Genomic DNA, 7,976 nt, shown 5'->3' with positions numbered 1-7,976 from the left:
TTAGGCAGCCTCTCTGCTAATGGATGAGGCTGTAGTCCTGTCTTGCTATTTGTTGGGCATAGGGTGTCCAGCACTGTATGTTGCTGGTCCTTGAGTGAAGCTGGGTCTTGGTGTTGAGATGGAGATCTCTGGGAGATTTTCGCCGTTTGATATTGCGTGGAGCTGGGAGGTCTCTTGTGGACCAGTGTCCTGAGGTTGGTTCTCCCACCTCAGAGACACAGCCCTGACGCCTGGCTGGAGCGCCAAGAGCCTTTAATCCACACGGCTCAAAATAAAAGGGAGAAAAAACAGAAAGGAAAGAAAGAAAGGAAGGAAGGAAAGAAGGAAGGAAGGGAGGGAGGAAGGAAGGAAGGAAGAAAGGAAGGAAGAAATGAAGGAAGAAAGCAAGAAAGGAAGGAAGGAAGGAAGAGAGGAAGAAAGGGAGGAAGGAAGAGAGGAAGGAAGTGAGGAAGAAAGGGAGGAAGAAAGGAAGGAAGGAAGGGAGGAAGAAAGAAAGGAAAGAAAGGAAGAAGACAAAATAAAGTAGGATAAAATATAGTTATTAAAGTAAAATATAATTATTAAGAAGAAAAATTTTATAAAAAAAAAACGGGTCGGTCAGAATCCTAGGACAAATGGTGAAAGCAAAGCTATACAGACAAAATCTCACACAGCAGCACACACATACACACTCACAAAAAGAAAAAAAGGGGAAAATAATAATATATCTTGCTCCCCAAATCCACCTTCTCAACTTGGGATATTTCGCTGTCTATTCAGGTATTCCACAGATGCAGGGCACTTCAAGTTGACTGTGGAGTTTTAATCCGCTGCTTCTGAGGCTGCTGGCAGAGACCTCCCCCTCTTCTCTTTGTTCGCACAGCTCCTGGGGTTCAGCTTTGGACTTGGCCCCGCCTCTGCGTGTAGGTCGCCTGAGAGCGTCTGCTCTTCGCTCAGACAGGATGGGGTTAAAGGAGCAGGTGATTCGGGGGCTCTGGCTGGCACAGGCCGGGGGGAGGGAGGGGCACGCATGCGGGGCGAGCCCGCGGCGGCGGAGGCCGGCGTGACGTTGCACCGGCCCGAGGCGCGCCGCGCGTTCTCCCGGGGAAGCTGTCCCTGGATCCCGGGGCCCCGGCGGTGGCGGCCTGCACGGGCTCCCGGGAGGGGCGGTGTGGAGAGTGACCTGTGCTCGCACGCAGGCCTCTTGGTGGCGGCAGCAGCACCCCTAGTGTCCCACGCCCGTCTCTGCTGTCCGCGCCGACAGCCGCGGCTCGCGCCCGTTTCTGGAGCTCCTTTACGCGGTGCCCTTAATCCCCTCTCCTCGCGCCCCAGGAAGCAAAGAGGCAAGAAAAAGTCTCCTGTCTCTTCGGCAGCTCCGCGCCCGTCTCTGGAGCTCCTTTAAGCGGCGCTCTGAATCCCCTCTGCTCGCGCACCAGGAAGCAAAGAGGGAAGAAAAAGTCTCTTGCTTCTGGGATCCGACCTCCGAAGCCCGAGGCTCAGCTCAGCAAAGAGGCAAGAAAAAGTCTCCTGTCTCTTCGGCAGCTCCGCGCCCGTCTCTGGAGCTCCTTTAAGCGGCGCTCTGAATCCCCTCTGCTCGCGCACCAGGAAGCAAAGAGGGAAGAAAAAGTCTCTTGCCTCTGGGATCCGACCTCCGAAGCCCGAGGCTCAGCTCCCAGCCCCGCCCGCCCCGGCGGGTGCGGGTGAGCAGACAAGCCTCTCGGGCTGGTGAGTGCTGGTCGGCCCCGATCCTCTGTGCGGGAACCTCTCCGCTTTGCCCTCCGCACCCTGTGGCTGCGCTCTCCTCCGCGGCTCCGGAGCTTCCCCCCTCCGCCACCCACAGTCTCCGCCCGCGAAGGGGCTCCTAGTGTGTGGAAACCTTTCCTCCTTCACGGCTCCCTCCCGCTGGTGCAGGTCCCGTCCCTATTCTTTCGTCTCTGTTTATTCCTTTTTATTTTGCCCTACACAGGTACGTGGGGGGTTTCTTGCCTTTTGGGAGGTCTGAGGTCTTCTGCCAGCGTTCGGTGGGTGTTCTGTAGGAGAAGTTCCACGTGTAGCTGTGTTTCTGATGTATCTGTGAGGAGGAAGGTGATCTCCGCGTCTTACTCTTCTGCCATCTTCTCTCTCCCTCTCTTCTGGTTGTCTTTAAAAACTTTTTACTTACAGCCATTACATATACATTTTAAATATTAATTCTTGGTTGTATGCATTATAAATATCTTCTCCAAACCTGTGGTTTATCTTCCACTATGTTTATAGGTCTTGGCCACATAGAAGATTAAATTTTTTTTTTTTTCGGTACGCGGGCCTCTCACTGTTGTGACCTCTCCCGTTGCGGAGCACAGGCTCCGGACGCGCAGGCCCAGCGGCCACGGCTCACGGGCCCAGCCACTCCGCAGCACGTGGGATCTTCCCGGACCGGGGCACGAACCCGTGTCCCCTGCATCGGCAGGCGGACTCTCAACCACTGCGCCACCAGGGAAGCCCTAGAAGATTTAAATTTTAATGCAATCAAATTTATCAATATTTTCAATGTTCTGTTCCAGTTGTTTATCAAGAAATTATTCCTTGTGCTTGTAGTGTCTTAAATGGTATGTACTCAGGTTCGGTTCTTCACAGTTATGTCTTTAGTCCACTTGGAGACCATTTGTACACAGGGCAAGAAGTAGAGATCTAATTTCATTTCTCTCCAGCTTGTTTACTTCTTTTCCAGTTTTTCTAGGGCCATTTTTTGAATAATCTGTTCTCTTCCCACAGATTTGTATGAAATCTCTGTTATAATTCAAGTTTTCATACATGATGGATCTGCTTCTGTGCTTTTTATTCTCATAAAGTCATCTATTTATCTTTTCTTACATATCATATAATATATATTATATATATACATATATCACACTATCTTACAGTCTAAATTATGTTAGTAAGACTCATCACCTTTGCCCTAACTGATCTTTACATTTGTTCTTCCTTATATTTACTGACTTGGTTTCAAAGAAATCACTCCTTTTGTGTGTTTTTACTGAAACATTACTTAATGTTCCAATTTAATTTTGGGGATAATCACTTAATTTATAATATTGTCTCACCACCCATGAATATGATATCTCTCTAAACTTAAGATAGTTTATTTTTATCTATTTCAGCATTTTTATCTATTTCAGCCAAAATACCAATGGCACCAGGTTCTTGAACCCAAATTTCTGACCCACAGTAACTAACATCAAGCCTTAAAGGCAGCCACATCTTCATAGTTCCTTTGCCTGGCCTCTACCCTCCTAATTAATTGTCAGGTTGTCAGAGTCATCTCATTTTCCACTTCTCAGATATTGGTCAATGTGTTTCTTTTTGAACATGTGCAAAAGTCCAGAATCTGACACTGTCACCTACTTAGCATGGTCCTATTCAGCTGTGGTTTCTAATTTGAGGGACCTGCCTCATTCATAGATGATTGAAACAATAGATGGCTATAATTTCCAGGTGCAATTTGATCGCCAGGTGTGGCAGCCATGGAGGTACACTGCTTGGATCTCCTTTCAAGAAATAACTTGCTGTTCATCTGCAAGTTGTACAGTGAGCTGACACTCTCCAGGTGCAGCACCTTTAGGATCTGCCTCAGTGTTTGAGGGGAGGCCATGCGCTTCCCAGGTGGCCGTCAGCCAATGACTGAGAATGGTGTATTTACTAGTGCCTGGTCCTTTCTGTCCAGTGGGGGTTGCTTCTAATGGGAAATCTTTGCTCCAGATCTCCCCATTGGGTTTGCCAAGATTTTCTCAGATCTACACGTTGACCCGAAACTCTCCTTGCTAAAGCTTGCTTCCTTTCCACCTTCCTTCCACATATGTCAGATCTGCATCACAATCTGAAGGCTCTTCCTGCTTATGCTGCTTTATTCCTTTTTTTGTCTTTCATGCACATTACTCTCCAGTAAACCTTGTGCACTCCTAAACTTCTCAAGATCTGCTTCCTGGAGACCCAAACTTATATATAATAGAAGTACCTTCAATAAGTCTTCCAGTTAAATGGCCACAGTATAGCAATTCTTTATGTGAACAGTAACTATGACATCCATACTGTAAGAATTATGAACACTCAATAGTAGAACAGTTGTTTTCTCATGTTGGTGGTTATACTCAGTATGGGCAGATGTTGTTGTTACAGTAAAGTTGGCTTAAGGTGATAGGTGGCTGGAGTGAAACGCAGATAAAGCAAGGAGGTCAGCAGGATTAAAGAGTGGGGAGGAATAGCACAGTTAGAGCATTCATTGGGACACCATTATTGATGTCATAGTTCCAACATCAAAAGTAGAAGACAGGAGGGGAAGAAGAATCTAAGCACTTACATGAGATACCTACTTGTTGGATTGGTTAAAGTTTATATTTCTTGAAAATTAGGTGATGATCTCATTAAGTCCCAAGCTCACAATCAACACAAAGGCTTTTACAAGTTCCCCCTCACTACTCTAGAGAAAGGTTTTGACTTAAGCTAGTAGCCTCATGGTTGTTTATAAAATCTATACCTTAAAATTATTGCAACGATGTTACAGGCTCTTGATTTTAAAAAATCCAGGAAACCTAGTGTTCCTGGGCAGCATATACCTATTTAATCAGAAAGTTGTATTTCATATTTTAGAGAAGGCACCCCTCTTTGCACACCTCCCCTGCTCTCTCAGGAAAAGGCTCTATTTCGGTTACTTGTTTCCATAAGTCAGGTTTTCTGGCATGTCATTCTGATCCTATTGATCACAACTACAGTTCATGCTGGCAGAATCTCTGGGTCAACTAGAGAAAAAAAAATTTTTATTTGGTTAAGAGGTTTTCTTCTTTGTTCCAGGTGCTGGAGTTGTCACGGTGAATAAGACATCTCTACCCTAATTGAAGCTTACAGGTTAGTGGGAGAGATAGACAAACTATTAGAATTATAATGTTGGAAATTGATAAGTGTGATGAAGAAAAATAGAGCAGGGTAATGGGCTAGAGAGATATAAAGCATTCTGTTTTAGAAAGGATAACAGAAAAGTTTTCTCTGAGAAGGTGTCACTTGGACAAAGATCTGAATGAAGTGAGAATAAGCCATGAAGATATCTAGGGGAGAGTGATTCAGACAAAGGAAACAGCAAAGGCAAAGGCCCTGACATAGAAGTTGCTTGATATATATGAAATAAATATATGTGTGAAATATAGTAAGGAGAACATGTTTTGAGTGTAATGAAGTCAAAGAAATCAGCAGCAGATGGGTACTGTAGGGCTATAGGCCGTGGTAAGGATAAGAGTTGCTTCTAAGCATGGCAGTTCCATCATGTATATCACCTTTATCAGTCAGTCATCACGTTTATCAGCATTGTCCATTAGTGCCTGATCCTCTCACCCTAAATTGCCTTTGGATTCTTTAACACACATTTGCTAGGCACCTATTTTGAATATAGCACTGTGCTCATTGTGTTTGGGTATGGACATAAAAAGAGAAATACCTAGTCTCTGTCCTCTGATTGTTAGCCGTCTGATGAAGGAATGCAGACACATGCAATATCACCATTTGCCTTTTGTTTACATTAAGGGCCTTGAGAGAAGTATGAGGCGCTATGGGAATGCTTTCTGCTAATTTTCTTTTTGTAAGGGAGGGATTTCAGCATTAATACCCCACAAAAATAATTTCTTACATTTTTATAGTGTTAACTGTTTACAAGGCATTTTGCATTATGGTCATAATCCTCCTTACTGAAATGAGCTAACTTTTAAAAACATCTAACAGTGCCTGGTACACAGCAGGTACTTAGTAAATGGTAATTAGCTTTTTCTTCACAACCATCTAAAGGTTGCTCAGGTTGCGAGGTATGCTCAGTGCTGAAATAATAAGCTTGTTGCCAAATAGCTCATAAGTGGCAGAGCAAGGGCTTTGTGTCACACTCATGTTGTTACAAGAACAGAGACTTGCTTAGGTTACTTCACGCATTGGAGGGATGGGGTTGTCAAGATTGGTGAAGAAATGGGCAGGAATCTCAGTGCAGACACCTGAAATAGCTACATAGTTGGACTTCATGAGGACTGGAAGGAGGTTTGCAGAAACTAAAGATTTTCAAAGTTCAATACAACTCTAGTGAATTATGAGTTGGTGGCACCTTGTTGCAATAGAACTCCAGGGTGGGTGCGGGGCGAGGAGAAAGGTTGGGCATCACCATTGCCTGGCAAAGTGCTTTCCCAAATTACACTTCCAGTAGCTAGAGACACCACCAGAGGTTAATGGCCAAGAGTTGTATGGTTGAATTAGATGGATGCTTCCTAAGTTTTTCAGATGTATTGAGGTATAATTGCCAAATAAAATAGTAAAATATTTAAAGTGTACAACGTGATGAACATATACATTGTGAAAGGATACCCCTCACTGAGTTAATTAACACATCTATCACCTCACAGATTTACATTTTTGTTTTGTTTGGTTTTGTGAGGGCATTTAAGTTCTACTCTCAGCAAATTTCAATTATACAGTACACTGTTGTCAATTATACTCACCATGTTTTACATTAATTAGATTCTCAGACCTTATTTATCTTATAAGTGAAAGTTTATACCCTTTTACTAACCTATATCTATTCCCCAGCCTCCCAGCCCCTGCCCTGGCAATGACTTTTCTACTCAGTTTCTATGAGTTTGACTCCTTTCTTTCTTGCTTTATTTTTTGAATTTTATTTTGTTTATTTTTTATACAGCAAGTTCTTATAAGTCATCCATTTTATACATATCAGTGTATACATGTCAATCCCAGTCTCCCAACTCATCACACCACCACACCCACGCCGCCACTGCTTTCGCTCCTTAGTGTCCATACGTTTGTGCTCTCCATCTGTGTCTCAATTTCTGTCCTGCAAGCCAGTTCATCTGTACCATTTTCCTAGGTTCCACATATTATGCGTTAATATACGATATTCGTTTTTCTCTTTGCCGCTTACTTTGCTCTGTATGACAGTCTCTAGATCCATCCACGTCTCAACAAATAACCCAATTTCATTACTTTTTATGGCTGAGTAATATTTCATTGTATATATGTACCACATTTCTTTATCCATTCATCTGTCGATGGGCATTTAGGTTGCTTCCATGACCTGGCTATTGTAAATAGTGCTGCAATGAACATTGGGGTGCATGTGTCTTTCTGAATTATGGTTTTCTCTGGGTATATGCCCAGTAGTGGGATTGCTGGGTAAAATGGTAATTCTATTTTTAGTTTTTTAAGGAACGTCCATACTGTTCTCCATAGTGGCTGTATCAATTTACATTCCCACCAACAGTGCAAGAGGGTTCACTTTTCTCCACACCCTCTCTAGCATTTATTGTTTATAGATTTCTTGATGATGGCCATTCTGACAGCTGTGAGGTGATACTTCATTGTAGTTTTGATTTGCATTTCTCTAATGGTTAGTGATGTTGAGCATCCTTTCATGTGTTTGTTGGCCATCTGTATATCTTCTTTGGAGAAATGTCTATTTTGGTCTTCTGCACATTTTTGGATTGGGTTGTTTGTTTTTTACAATATTGAGCTGCATGCACTGCTTGTAAATTTTGGAGGTTAATCCTTTGTCAGTTTCTTCATTTGCAAATATTTTCTGCCATTCTGAGGGTTGTCTTTTGGTCCTGTTTCTGGTTTCCTTTGCTATGCAAAAGCTTTTAAGTTTCATTAGGTCCCATTTGTTTATTTTTGTTTTTTTTTCCATTTCTCTAGGAGGTGGGTCCAAAAGGATCTTGCTGTGATTTATGTCATAGAGTGTTCTGCCTATGTTTTCCTCTAAGAGGTTGATAGTGTCTGGCCTTACGTTTAGGTCTTTAATACATTTTGAGTTTACTTTTGTGTATGGTGTTAGGGAGTGTTCTAATTTCATTCTTTTACATGTAGCTGTCCAGTTTTCCCAGCACCACTTACTGAAGAGACTTTCTTTTCTCCATTGTATATCCTTGCCTCCTTTGTCATAGATTAGTTGACCATAGGTGCTTGGGTTTATCTCTGGGCTT

The sequence above is a fragment of the Physeter macrocephalus genome, chromosome 21 (genome assembly GCF_002837175.3).
Source record: "Physeter macrocephalus isolate SW-GA chromosome 21, ASM283717v5, whole genome shotgun sequence".
NCBI lineage: Eukaryota > Metazoa > Chordata > Mammalia > Artiodactyla > Physeteridae > Physeter > Physeter macrocephalus.
The sequence above is the reverse complement of the archived record's forward strand: the minus strand, read 5'-3'. Positions refer to the sequence as shown.